This window comes from Rhinatrema bivittatum, chromosome 3 (assembly GCF_901001135.1).
Source record: "Rhinatrema bivittatum chromosome 3, aRhiBiv1.1, whole genome shotgun sequence".
NCBI classification, from domain to species: domain Eukaryota; kingdom Metazoa; phylum Chordata; class Amphibia; order Gymnophiona; family Rhinatrematidae; genus Rhinatrema; species Rhinatrema bivittatum.
This window is the reverse complement of record NC_042617.1, coordinates 252474576-252488502: the sequence shown is the minus strand read 5'-3', so window position 1 is coordinate 252488502 and position 13927 is coordinate 252474576.

Genomic DNA, 13927 nt, shown 5'->3' with positions numbered 1-13927 from the left:
TACAGTATTTAAATTAGGGCTCGAACTGTCAAGGAGGCGCTAGGGACGATTGTGCACCCGTAGCGCCTCCTTGATAGCATGCACCCAAGAGAGGTCCACTGTTTGGGACCGTCCCTCAGTAAAGAAAACGGACACTGAATTTATCGTCATCTATTTTCTGAACCTGGCTGCTGGCACCTGTGTCTGACCTGCCCTAAGCTCCCTCCCCTCTGAGCGACCTTAGGGCAGGTTGGAAGGGGTGAATAAATCAGTATTAAAGTGTTGGGTACTTATTAATTTATTCACTCCTTCACTTATTGGCCATTGGTCCTTTTTGCCATGATATTAAGTTGGAGGAAGTACAGAAAAGCAGTATTTTCTGCTTTTCTGTACAATTGTTTGGGTGTTCAGAAATGTAGCACCTGCCCAGAGCAGGTGCTACATTTCAGAGGGCAAAATTGTGTATATGGGACGCACTTTTTTTTTTTTGGCATCGGGAATGAATAACTAATAGCCTCATTCACATTTTCATGTGATGAGCTCTATTCATTTCCTGGTGCGTTGAACACGCATTGTAGAGGCTCTAATCCCCCTTATTGCATAAGGGGGATTTGGTAGTGCATATACAACCCACGTCCAACTGTAGGTTAAACAGTGCACTTGGCTGAACGACTGTATTGCATCGGCCCCAATATCTGATTGACCTTTGTTTTTGAGATGGTAATGAGTCCCTGTTGAGAATTGGAGTTCGCAGACTCGCCTGCCTGTAGACCTCAGATCTCTACCCATAAGTGCAGGAAAGACTTGCTGACGTGCCGTATACAGGAGAGAATCTCTTTAGTGACATAGCAAAGGAAACAGTTGCACAGATCAGAGATTACTGTGCAACACTCCAGCAGCTCCCTGCTGGTACTCAAGACCTGGCCTCCTCTAGAAAGTACCCGAGGCCAGGGCAGAGGAAGCATTGTTTCAAGCCAAGAAGATACTATGCGCCGCACCCTCGGTACCATACACAGCAGGTCCCACATGCCTGTCCAAGGCAGTAGTGGGCACCTAAGCCCAGACAGCAACCCAGTCAATACCAGAGGCAAGGTTTTGACTGGATCACAGAAAATATAGCCAGTATCCTGGTACCTAGGAATACTGTTCAACTGTTTTAAATGTAACAAGTGCCACCATTTCTGAGAGTCTATCAGTTAATTTCTGGATTAATCAAAACCACTTACCGTTAAACCTTGACAAAATAGCGATCCTTTGTTTTTCCAGACATTCTGATTACTTGGAGAATTTATAAGGTTTCTAGTTTGTTTTATGGATAAATCAATCCCATTTAAAGATGTAGTTAGAAATTTGGGTTTTTGGTTTGATTCCTGGCTAACATTCAAATACAACAAACTCAAATCTATTTTTTGGGGGGGGGGGGTTTCTTCAAAATTATGTATGTTGCATCACTTGAAGTTTATTCTTGTTCAAAGCAATTTTCTAGTGGTTGTCTAAACCTTTATTTTAACTGTAATCAATTATTGCAACTCTCTCTCTATTGGCCTTCCCTTCATTTTAAGGGTCCTTCAAGACTCAAATTCAGTTGCTCGCTTAGAAATGGGAGGCCATTGTTGGGATCCTATTGCCTCCCTCTTGCAAGCCTTGCACTGACTTCTGGTGCAACAACACAGTGTTTTGTTTGAGGTTGTCATCTATTTTTAATGTATTATTTTAATTATAATTCTTAGTCTGTATCGGCTGCATTTTTGTATTTTTATTGTCAAGTTGCAGTCCGCTTAGTGTACAGATATTTGTAGTCTGTGGAATATAGTATTTTACCTGTCTGGAGACTTTTGGGAGGCTACACTTTTACATAAATCTGTGGCCTAGCATAATTTTGGATGTAGGAGAGGGTACAGATTAAACCTGCTGGATCTTCTGCCAAATCAGCTCCCAGAGACCCTGCTTGGGGTCAGGCATCTCATCAGGAGCTGCTTCAAAAGGAGCTCGCCTCCCTCTTACAGGCCAATGCAGTTGAGTCTGTTCAACCAAGGCAGAGGTTGAGGATTTTACTCACAAGTATTTCTGGATTCCAAAGAAAACAGGGGACTCTGTCCCATCCTGGACCTAAGGACCTTGAACAAATTCATCAAAAGAGAAAAGGTCAGGATGGTTTCCCTGGGCACTTTATTTTGTTTATTTAGTGCACACTTTTCATTTGTAGCTCTCAAGGCAAGTTAATCACTTCAAAAAGGGGACTGGCTCCATTGCAGGGAGACCCCATGATGATCTGAGCCTAGCAGCATTTCATCTGTAGAGCTCCTACTTCACCTGTTTTAAATTTATCTTTATTTTACTACTTGTGAACTGAGGAAAATGTTAATGAGTTCTAAAGACTTTCAAAAACATTCCAGTACTGAAATGTGGGCAGAGAAAGCAGAAAAACAAAGGATCCTGTAAAAAGCAAGCATTGGAGAGAAAAAGCACCAGTAGCACGGCAGTCATGGCCTTCCGGCAAGGAGGAATCTAATGGGCCGCAGGTACTTATAGCATTGGGAAATACTTTAAAAAATATATTTTGTTTTCTTGGCAAAGATTGATGCTAAACTTTCAATAGTCCTGCAAAAAGTTACTAATCTGCTAGCCTTGGTGCGGGAACAAGATGAGAAAATGTGTAGCATGGGCCTTCAGGTATGTGAGCTGGAAACTGCATTGACTGAGAATGGGAGGAAATTTGATAAATTAGAGAGACATACCAAACTTCAAGGAGAAAAACGAACATCTAGAAAATAGATGCCCTCCACTGACTGGCAAACCTGTGCTTCAAATATTTCGAATACTTCTGTTTTGCATCAGAATGGCTGCTGGAGGAGTTAGCTATAAACTAAAAATGGTCCTCTTAGTGATTAGGGCCCATAGAACTTTGGCACCACATCCTAGGCCCTAATGGCAGAGTGTGAGCGATTTAGTAAATGCCTTCATGGTTTCTCTGATAAATAGCAAATATTTAGAGGCTGCTCAGAGGAAGACAGATTTATCTTCCAGGATTTTTTATTTTTTTTTTTAGCAGTGGTGCAGAAATTGACATGGAGGTGAAATGCATGCTCGGGAGAAAGGCCTTCACTATGCCATGTTATATCCTACAAGACTTAAGGTAATGGATAATTTCCAACATCAAGTTTTTCTATCCCTGGAGGAAGTCCTGGAATACTTGAAAAAGGAAACATCTGATGGTGAAAAAAAGAGCCATTAATAATTACAGGACCATGGCTCACAGCTGTGCAGAGTCAGGTGGCACCCAACATTTTGAAAGTTGGACTTCATTTTGATCAGATCCATGCTCTTTTCTTGGTTTATGTTTTCCCCTTATTCGACTAATTTTCTTGTTAAATTGGGATACTTTAATTTTATATATGAACATGGTGCAGAATCTCAAGACTTAATTTCACTTTGCCAATTGGGCTTATCATATGCTGGAACAATTCTGTGGCGGAGTTGCCCAGTCATCTTGTGGATAGTTTCTTTTATGGAACTGTTGATTTCCACAGTGCTCCTTATCCAGAATGGTCATATTTTCCTTTACCTTTGAAAAAGGTTTTTGCTTTGATTGAATAATTGCGAAGTTCCATAGAATACAATTGGTTTTGTTTTTTCTTGTTGGGACTATTTTTATACCTTACTGTTTCATTAAGGGAAATTATTGCTTATGTTCTGAATCTGGTTTAGGAATCTGCTCAGTACTACAGAGGTTTTGGTTCTGTGCACTCTACAAAAATACACTGTCCAGAAAACCCATTCAGATTAATACCACCAATATGAGGAAAGAAATGGGTCAAACACACCACATTTTTAAGCCATACTGGTATCATAAAAAGTGCATGGCAGCCAGTTAAATTCTGCAAGGTGCATAATAGCTTCAATCATGTACCAGAACTAACTTACTAAATTAAGTCCCTATCTGGTTTTTTACTGCAACTAAAATCAGTAACTATCCACCACAACAAATTATAAATATGGGATGAGGAAGGTTTCATGCGCTGTTGCATGCCTCCACGGCCTTGCTTACAGAATTTTCTTAGATGTAATCATGAACCTACCTCCTTCCCAACCTAGATTTTTTTAATTTTCTTTGTGAATTCTTGTCTCAAATTTAAAACCCAGCTTTTTGTTTTAATTTTAAATGCAATCTAAGCCAGCTTTGCATACACCACTGCTGTTTCTAAACCACTTCAAGTTTCCCCGATTCACTTAGCTGTCAATATCTCCCAACATGGCTATGTTTCAAAAAGAAGATTTTCATCATCATGGGAGTCCTTATTTCATCTCATCTCGCCGTCTGGTCTCGTCACTTGAGCGACTGGCGGTTTTTTGCTTTTCCTCCTCTCAACTGTTATCCTTTTAAACTAGTCAGCAGATCTGTATTGCACCAATGGAGAGGCGCTATAATTACATCAACATGTCTTAAACCAATCATATACCTTGAGTTTTATTCATTCAGCTGATTACTATAACACCTGTGAAGTTTTCCTAGTAGCTTGTCAGGTTAATGATGCCCATTCTATTTCTTCATTTAGTCCCAAGGGAGTATAACATAGGGACTCGAGACAATCGTTCAGGCACCGCTCAGCTTCACTCTCCCCTCTTATAAATAATGTAAACAGAACAACTGTATGGCAATAAACAAAAGGCCGCAGTTTATTAAACATAACCTGAGCCGCAATCTTAACATAAATCCAAATAACATCCCCTCCTCCGCCTCGTGCCATTCTTCACTTACCACCGCGGCCCAATGGTAAGCTAGCATTTAAACCCCCCCCCCCCTACTTACCCCGCCACGTCACCAGCGAGGGTAAGCTTGCGGCCTGAGCATCGCCCCCCCCCCCCCCCCTTGCTCTTTAGGCCTTCCCGTGTAGCAGCCCCAAGCTACATGAGCATTCCTCCCCTCCCCCCTCCAAAATGTCCTTCACAATTTCAAACAATACAATACAACATATGGCTCGGGTTTTCCGCCACAAACAAAGGCAAATCGTTTGTCTTTTGTACCCCCACTGCGGCCACATCTCAAAGGATTTGTTGCTTAAGACCATCTTCCAAGGCATTGTTGAATAAATCAATTCCCATCTCGGAAAGGTGCACGCCATCTTCCAGAAAGTAACCTCCCAAGATTTCCCACGACCACTGATGTCTAATCCAAAAACCTCCTTCCCACACAAACCATTTGCCAATTTGTCTGTTCAATTTCTTAACACCATTACGCCAGATAGGCTCCGCGTGGTGCTTGATCCTAATAACGTCCGACCAACCCAATTTAGTGTTTGGCATGCGATTCATAAGGAAAGCCAAATCCTTGCGTATTATTTTAATTAACTCTGCACGTCAGCTTGCCAATATCGTTGCCACCTAAATGAATAATCCATTTAGGAACTCCCCAGCGGTCGATATTGCCTTGCAAAACATCACATAATTAACCCCATTTCATCCCCCCTTTTCCGAACCATCTCACGATGATGTCCTTAGGATTAAAGTTCAAATTTTCGCCGTAAGGCCTCTTCTTAGCTCGATGAATAAAGGAATGACCCACGATCCAAGCACATTCCCTATTCGACACTGCCCAGACCCGATCTGAAAAACAAACATCAGTTACCTGCTGCAATAGATTGTCACCCCTACTGTGCGGTATCGCTATTTCCGCACATACCCTCGAAAGACATTGGACTTCCATCTCCCCAAAGCCTGAATCCTATCCGCTGACCATCCCATTTCCGCCGCCGTTGTAGCTGCACCAATCCTAAAAGAATGAGAAGTATACTGTCTGACATCCCACCCCAAGGATGCCACTACTCTGCGCAACACCGTCGCAAATTGATACATGGTTAAAGGGGATCCATCTTCATGCACTAAAAAATGTCCCCCAACCTCCAGTCTGACCAATATTTATTTATTTAACATTTTTCTATACCGAACTTCATGACAAGCTTTCATATCAGGCCGGTTTACATCAAACTTAGGGGTTAACTTAACAGAACCATATAACAAGAAGGCCGAGGCGCAGATACAAATAACATGGAGAATAAACTTGGGGGCTAGAGTAGCCAGGAAACAAAGGACAGAAAACTGGAGAATGAACACGAATGAATATACAATGGCTGGGTCGGACATTTAGTCTATTGAGCTATATGACGAAAACTGTTGCACTGTTAGGTTTCAGGGAAGGCTTGGACGAAAAGCCCAGTCTTGAGTTTTTTTCGGAAGGTAGTCAGGCAGGGTTCCAGTCTTAGGTCAGTCGGCAGGTTGTTCCAGATAATGGGGCCAACTGTGGAGAAAGCTCGTTCTTTCGTGGAGGTTAGACGGGTGGATTTATTTGGGGGAAATTTCCTTTGTGTGCCGCTCTGATGGGTCTTGCAGAAGTGTATAGTTTGAGAGGGAACCGAAGGTCTAAAGGAAGTTGGTTGTGTATGGATTTGTGGATAATGGTGAGTGCTTTGTGCAGAATTCTGTATTTAATAGGTAACCAGTGTAAATTTCTAAGTATAGGGGTGATGTGAGTTCTCCGGTTAGTGTTGGTTAATATCCTGGCAGCTGAGTTCTGGAGCATCTGTAGTGGTCTAGTGGCAGAGATCGGGAGTCCTAAGAGGAGAGTGTTGCAGTAGTCTGTTTTGGAAAATATTGTTGACTGGAGGACCGTTCTGAAGTCCTGGAGATGGAGGAGGGGTTTGAGTCTTTTCATAACTTGTAGCTTAAAGAAACAATCCTTTGTAATATTGTTAATTGATTTTTTTAGGTTTAAATGATTGTCAATGGTGACTCCCAAGTCTCTAACTTGAGTGGTCTGAGGAATAGAGGTTGTCTGATGATGGCTGGTAGAAAGGTCGGAGGAGATGAGAAGAATTTCCATTTTGGCTGCATTGAGGACTAGGTTCAGGCTCGTGAGTAGGTGGTGGTTGGACTTGAGGCAGTCCTCCCAGAAGGAGAGCGTCTTTGGAAGGGATTCTTTTATAGGGATCAGGATCTGAACATTGTCAGCATATAAGTAGTGAATTAGTTTAAGGTTTGTGAGGAGCTGGCAGAGGCAATAGATATTAAAGAGGGTGGGGGATAGAGAGGAGCCTTGAGGAACACCTAGAGTGGATTTGAAGTTAGGGGATTCTTTATTGTTGATAGTGATCTTGGAGCTTCTATTATCGAGGAATGAGCTGAACCATTGGAGGGCGTTTCCGGATAATCCGATGTCTGAGAGACTATTGAGGAGGATGCTATGGTTCACGGTATCAAACGCCGCAGATATGTCCAAGAGAACTAGCAGGAATGAAATCCCTTTGTCTAGGCCCATGAGGATGTGGTCTGTTAGTGAGCTGAGGAGGGTTTCAGTACTGGAAGACTTGCGAAAGCCATACTGGGAGGGGTATAGGATTTTGTGTTCCTCAAGGTAGTCCGAAAGCTGTGTGTTCACCACCTTCTCGGTCAGTTTTGCTAGCAGCGGGAGGTTGGATATGGGTCGGAAGTTGGAGAGCTCATTAGTGTCCAAGTTTGGTTTCTTCAAGAGGGGTTTAATAGATGCTGTTTTAAGGTCATCCGGGTAAATTCCTTGGGCAAGGGAGCAGTTAATGATGTTGGCTAGAGATCTGGAGATGGTGCCTGGGATGAGGAGCAGAAGTTTTGTTGGGATGTGGTCCATCGGGTGGTTAGATGGTTTCAACTTCTTGAGTGTTGATTCTATCTCCAGAGGGGTGGTGGGCTCGAAGGACTCTAGGGTAGCTCTGGGGGAGTCTGTGGTGGCGTAGTTTAGAGCTAGAGGTGTAGGGTTAGTAGGGAGCAGCGCTAGGGTGTTTGCAATTTTATTCTGAAAGAAGATTGCGAGTTCATTGGCTTTGGATTGAGCTTGATCGTCAGGAATGGTAGGAGCAGAGGGTTTAGTGAGTTGAGATACATAGGAAAACAGGGCCCTAGCGTCGTACTGGATATCATGGATTCTGCTGGCGTAAAAGTCTTTTTTTGCTTGTAGTAGAGAAATCCTGTAATGATGCATGTTTCGTTTGTAATCGGACAGCGTAGTAGAGTTGAGGGACTTCCGCCAAGAGGACTAACTAATCCGAACTATCTCTAGTCCGGAATTTGTTATTTCTCCTTTTAACTTAACTTTATCTTTTTTCTTCCAGCTACCTAAGCTTCCAAGTTCACGGTCCTCGTTTAATGTAACTTTGTTTCTTCCTTTACCTAGTTATTTTTACCCCTGTTAGATGTAAACCGTCCTGATATGGTATTTAACCATGAAGGTCGGTATAGAAAAATGTTAAATAAATAAGAGTCTTCCTTGTGTTGGAGGTTTTGCTTCATTCGTTTAAGTTCAGGTGAGTACCAAGGTTGCATCCTTTTTTGAGTCCAATTGATGGTTTTCGACTGTTTGGGGCAGAGTTTGTTGGCTATAGACTCTGTGATATTGCGCCAGGATAGAAGGGCTGAGTTGGGGTTAGAGGTGTCAAGGTTGGGGAGTTCTTTGGACAGATGTTCACTGAGAATATCGGAGGAACATTTTCTTCTGTGATGGATAGTGGAGTGAGGTTGTGGTTGAGAGGGGTTTCCTCGAGTCTTGAGAGTTGCTGATATGAGGGAATGGTCGGACCAGGGGACTGGGGTGCAGTCTGGAGAGTTAGTGTATGATAGGTGTGAGTTTAGGAAGATGAGGTCTAGTGTGTGTCCAGCTTTATGGGTGGGCTTGTTGACTATTTGTTCAAAGCCCATTGCCTGGAGTGTGGACAAGAAGGATTCGCAGTTGGAGGAGATCGAGGAGGCGTCAACATGTAGATTGAAGTCCCCCAAGATCATGGCAGGTAAGTCCATGTTTATGTATTTAGCAATGGTTTCTATAAGGGGTGAGGCATCCGAGTCTATTGATCCCGGTGGGGCATAGACAAGGAGGATTTGAATATATGTTTAGATTTGAAACATCAGAGTTCTAGCTTTTTGAAAGAGGTCTTGATTGGTTGCTGTTTAAGATTCGGTTTCTTCTTGGTTGCTAGAAGCAGACCACCCCCTCTTTTTGGGTCTGGTAATTGAGAAGACTTCATAGAGGTGAATAGGTAACTGGTTTATCAGTGCAGTGTCGGTGCTTTTTAACCAGGTTTCAGTGATAGCACAAACATCTGGGTTGGAGTCAAGCAGGTAATTGTAAAGAATGTGCGTTTTCTTAGTGAGGGACTGAGCGTTGAAGAGGGTAAGAGAGAATATCGTGAGTCCTAGTAATTGTGTCAAGGGTGAGAGCATGATTGGGATGAGTGATCTCGTTGACTGATTCAAGGTCCGTAGTGAGGGTTTGGAGAGGTGTGAGTGGCGGTGATAGATGATTGGAATGGGGTAGGATTGCATGTTGCCTACTCGGATGGTGAAGAGAGGGTGTATTAGGGAGAGGAGTCGGAAGATGGTGATCGAAACTGGTCTGGTTGGACCGGGTTACTGGCGACACACTGAGTCGTTACCGGCTCGTATTAAGGAAATCCAAGCACCTTTACCTTTCTGATCCGTTTTCGATTTCCGAATACGGAGCGTCACCCGATGTGCATATACGCAAACATCGCCTACTAGTAGCCCAGCCGCCCCTTATCCACCTTGGATTTCGCAACTAGTTCCCCTATTCGAAAGGCTCCAAAGAACGCCCAAGAAAAAGCCAGACGAAACAACGATAACTCATGCTCTGAACTACACACTTCTCGCAAACCTTCAGCTAATAAACCTATCAAATCCATATACCGAATAGGTCTCCGTTTGTCCACACAGATGCCCTCCCCCCTACCATCCGTCTAAAAGCTTTTTCACTAAAAAACTACGCAACGGGTTCCCGCGGCCCTCCAACTTCTGAAAGAAAACAAACCCCGCCAACTGACTCCTGACCAATGCCAAGGAGAAACCGGCGCTCTTAGCCCAAAGTATAAACTGTACCACCTCCCCATCCCAAAGATAAACGAGCCACAGCTGTTCTTCCTGCTACATAAGCTTTCCATGTCGCTGGAGCCAAGGATCTCCGGATCAAGTCCCATTGTTCGTGCCAAGGTTCCACAGGTGGTCTGGGACACACTCTCCATGAGAATTCGCCTGAGGAGCCACTGCCCTGAAGACGTCCCACTTGAAACGAGAGAGAGCGTCTGCAATGAGGTTCAAAGACCCAGGAACATGCCATGCTCTAATGGTAACATTCCACTTCAGGCATAACATGACCATTTCACGCAATAATGCAGATACCTTAGTACATTTGGCTGTCTGTTTATTTACTACTTGCACTACCCCCAAATTGTCGCACCACCACACTACTTGTTTGTTAGCTAATTCCGCACCCCAAATTGTCAAAGCCACGATGATCGGAAAAAGCTCCAAGAAAGTTATGTTCCTCACCATACCCTCAGCTATCCATTGCGCTGGCCATTGCTCAGTGCACCACTTGCCTCTAAAATATAAGCCCAAGCCAGAAGCCCCCGCTGCATCTGAATACAATTCCAACTCCACATTGGAAACTTCCGTCTCTTGCATAATACAGATCCCATTAAAGGATTGTAAAAAAGCCTCCCAAATTGCTAATTCGTCCCTAACAGATCTCGTTACCCTAATGAAATGATGACCCGCATGAATACCTGCAGTCCTAGCGGACAAGCGACGAATGAAAGCCCGCCCCATGGGTATTACCCTACAAGCGAAATTCAAAGAACCTATTAAAGATTGTAACTGCTTCAGGGTAACCTTAACCGATCCTTTAACAATATGGACCAAGTCCTTTAACTGTTCCACTTTTTCCTTCGGCAACCGACAAATCATTGTCACAGAGTCTAATTCTATGCCCAGAAAAGTCAATTTAGTTACAGGCCCTTCAGTTTTCTCCTGCACAATAGGAACACCAAAACGCTCAGCCGTCGTCAGAAACCTCTTAACTGCCGCTGACATGCATCCGAATCACCAGGTCCGACAAATAAAAAAATCGTCCAAGTGATGCAAGGAATCCTCGCAAGCGTTATGAGACTTCGTGGCCCAGTGAATAAAAGTACTGAAAGCCTCGAAAAAGGCGCACGACACTGCACAACCCATCGGCAGACATCGATCAATGAAATAAAAACCCTCAAAATAAAAACCCAAAGGGAAACAAGACGGGTGGCTAGGTAACAATCTAAAAGCAGACTCAATGTCCGCTTTGGCTAGCAGCGCACCCGGACCCGCTTTACGCACCAATGCAACGGCCTCAAAGGAGGCATACTTCACCGCGCAAGCTTCTCTAGGAATAAAATCATTAACAGATGCACCCTCCAGATACGACAAATTAAGAATCAATCTAAATTTACCTGTAACCTTTTTTGGAATAACAGCCAATGGCGACAAGTGCATCTGCTCGTATGGTCTATGCGAAAATGGCCCCGCTATTCTACCCAAGTCAATTTCCTCCATTAATTTTGCTCTGGCTACCTGAGCCATTCTATAAGCAGACCTGGAATTCCTAGCCCTCCCACCCTTACCCGGACCCATGTAAGGAATAATAAAACCCTCACTAAAACCAACCTGCAACAGAACGGCTGCTGCTCTATCAGGGTAAAAACTTAAACCCTCCACCAACGCCCCCAAAATGATAGGTGAGTCTGCTTTGTACCTTAAATGTGCACTATTTGGCTCCTTTATTAACCCCCACTGCCGACCCTTGTTGACACTTAAGGGCTGAGTGGGCTCCACCGCATGTGGCGCATGCGTGCTTAAATTTGCACTCGGGAAACAAACATGTAAGCTTGTTAAACCGCTAGCAAATGTCTGTTGCCCCTCCAGTGCTTTTGTTGCCTGGCTCACCTGACCGCGATACTCCCGCCCGAAAGGAATGACCCTTGACTCCTCCCATGGAAAAATTGCCTGCTGAAACACTAACCCCCCCCCCTCCCATCGATCCCTTCTTAGACGACCCTGCACCTTTATTGGTCATCTGTGTCAGCCATAGATGTATGTCCTGGGAACCCCACGACATGAACTTATTCCCAGCCATTTTGTCCCTGAACTTCTCATCATAGTTGAGCCATGCCCAACCTTCATAATCTTTGAAAGCTCCCAAAATGCTATCCGCGTAGGACAGCAATGCCCCATACTGAGAAGGATCAAAATGGCTAACTACACTAGCCAACCTTAAAAAACCACGTACCCAATTCACTATGTTTTTGGCAATTCTCGGCCCTGATCCATTTTTCCTATGTCGTTTCTTAGCTTTCTTAGATAACTTCTTTCCACCCCTCCTCCCTTCTAACAACTTAAAAATATTTACAAATTTCCTCCTTTTGATCCGTTTCACTAAATGGGTAGGCACTTCCTCCCACAATTCTGAGAGGGACGCCAACGCCGGGTGACCTACCTCGCATTTTGGACCTTCATCTAAAGCTGCACACCGGCTAGATCTCTCATCGCTAGAGCTAGACGAGGAGGTCGAGGAACTCGAACTAGTATCCCCGCGGGACGTCTCTCTTTCCCCCGTGTCCCTTCCCCTCACGCAGCAGCACAGCCTTTTCCGTACCTGTATCAGCTCCGAAAGCGCCGCCGTCCCTCTTTCCAGAGACCTCACCGCATGCCACTTCCGATAACTCGCTTCCACCGGTCTTCTTCCTCTGCTCTGCCGTTCCTCTTGGGCCAGGTCCCTCGTGCTCTCTCCACGCTTCACGGCTGGACGGGCCTGGGAGCTCATCATCTACGTCCTCTGTGAAAAAAAACCCTGCGCTGCTAGCCCCCCCCCCCCCCCCCGAACCTGCACCTCGTCCTACAGACGCACGCGTACCTGTACTAGAACCCAGTTTTTTCCCACCTTGCCCTCCAACCAGCTGTAAGTTACAAGGGGACAAGCACTACCTGGGAAAACTTGCTCACCTAGGGGGGCACCGAAACCCGCCTGCCAACCACAGATACCTGGGCTACCCCGAACACTCGCTTCGTTGGGCACCGGTATAAAACCGTAACCTGACCTGGCCATATGACCCAGTATGTCAGCTATTAAAGCTGCTGTGTTTGAAGGACTCTGCTCAGGGGGAGGGAGGTCCCTGTGCGGGTGCGGGACGCCACTGGGCGCGAAAGAGTGGCTAGGCGCACGGCGGGAGGTGACCCTCCTTTTGTTAACCCCTCCCAGGGCTACCACGCTGGGCCCCCTGTGAATCCTGTCCAGGCGCGCGCTGGGGAAACCGGGGGGGGAGAGGCGGGAAACAGCAGGACTGTGCCTCGTGTGTACAAAGGGGTCGCCCCTGGAACGAAGAGGTCCCCTGCCCCTGCTACCGCGCTCACCCAGTTGACCGACCAGGGGGGAGGGGATGACTGTTGTCAGGCGAGGAATTGAGGGCCCGCCCACCAAACCAACCTCGCCAGCACTGCCTGAAGTGCCGCGGTCCGAAGCCCCAACTTGCCCGGGCACCCGTGACAGGGTGGCCTCCGAAATTCTGCGGGGGAGCAACCGCCGGGACGTGCAGCGGACGAGAGGCAGCCACAAGCCTGAAATGGGAACCGGGGCTGTAGGGGCAGGCTGGAGTGTCCGTCTCTGGCCCGCTTTCGCCGGAGTCGGATAAATATTGAACTGGCAAAGGGGGGGGGTTGGGAGTTGGAAGGAGGTATGGAGGCAAGAGGCGAACTCGGCCAGGCGCTCTGGCTGGGAAAACTCACCGGAGACAAAGACCCCTGATCAACCGGACCCCGCACCCGACCAACTCTGGCTGCCCTCGCTGAAGAACGCGAGGAGGATCGCGCCTGCGATTTGACCGCAGGTTTCCCCTTCTCCCGTCTCATGCTGCCGGTAAAGCGAACCAAAACTCCGACGCAAAAACCGGCAGTTGGCAATTCGGCTCGCAACAAGCAAAAACCCACAGCTTGCTCCGCTGCCAAATTCCCAACTGCCCCTTCTCCCCCGAACTTCCCAGGTTATCTACACTAGCAACCAATGGCAGAGCAGCATTTGAATTTGCTGCACAACCATTGGCTCCCG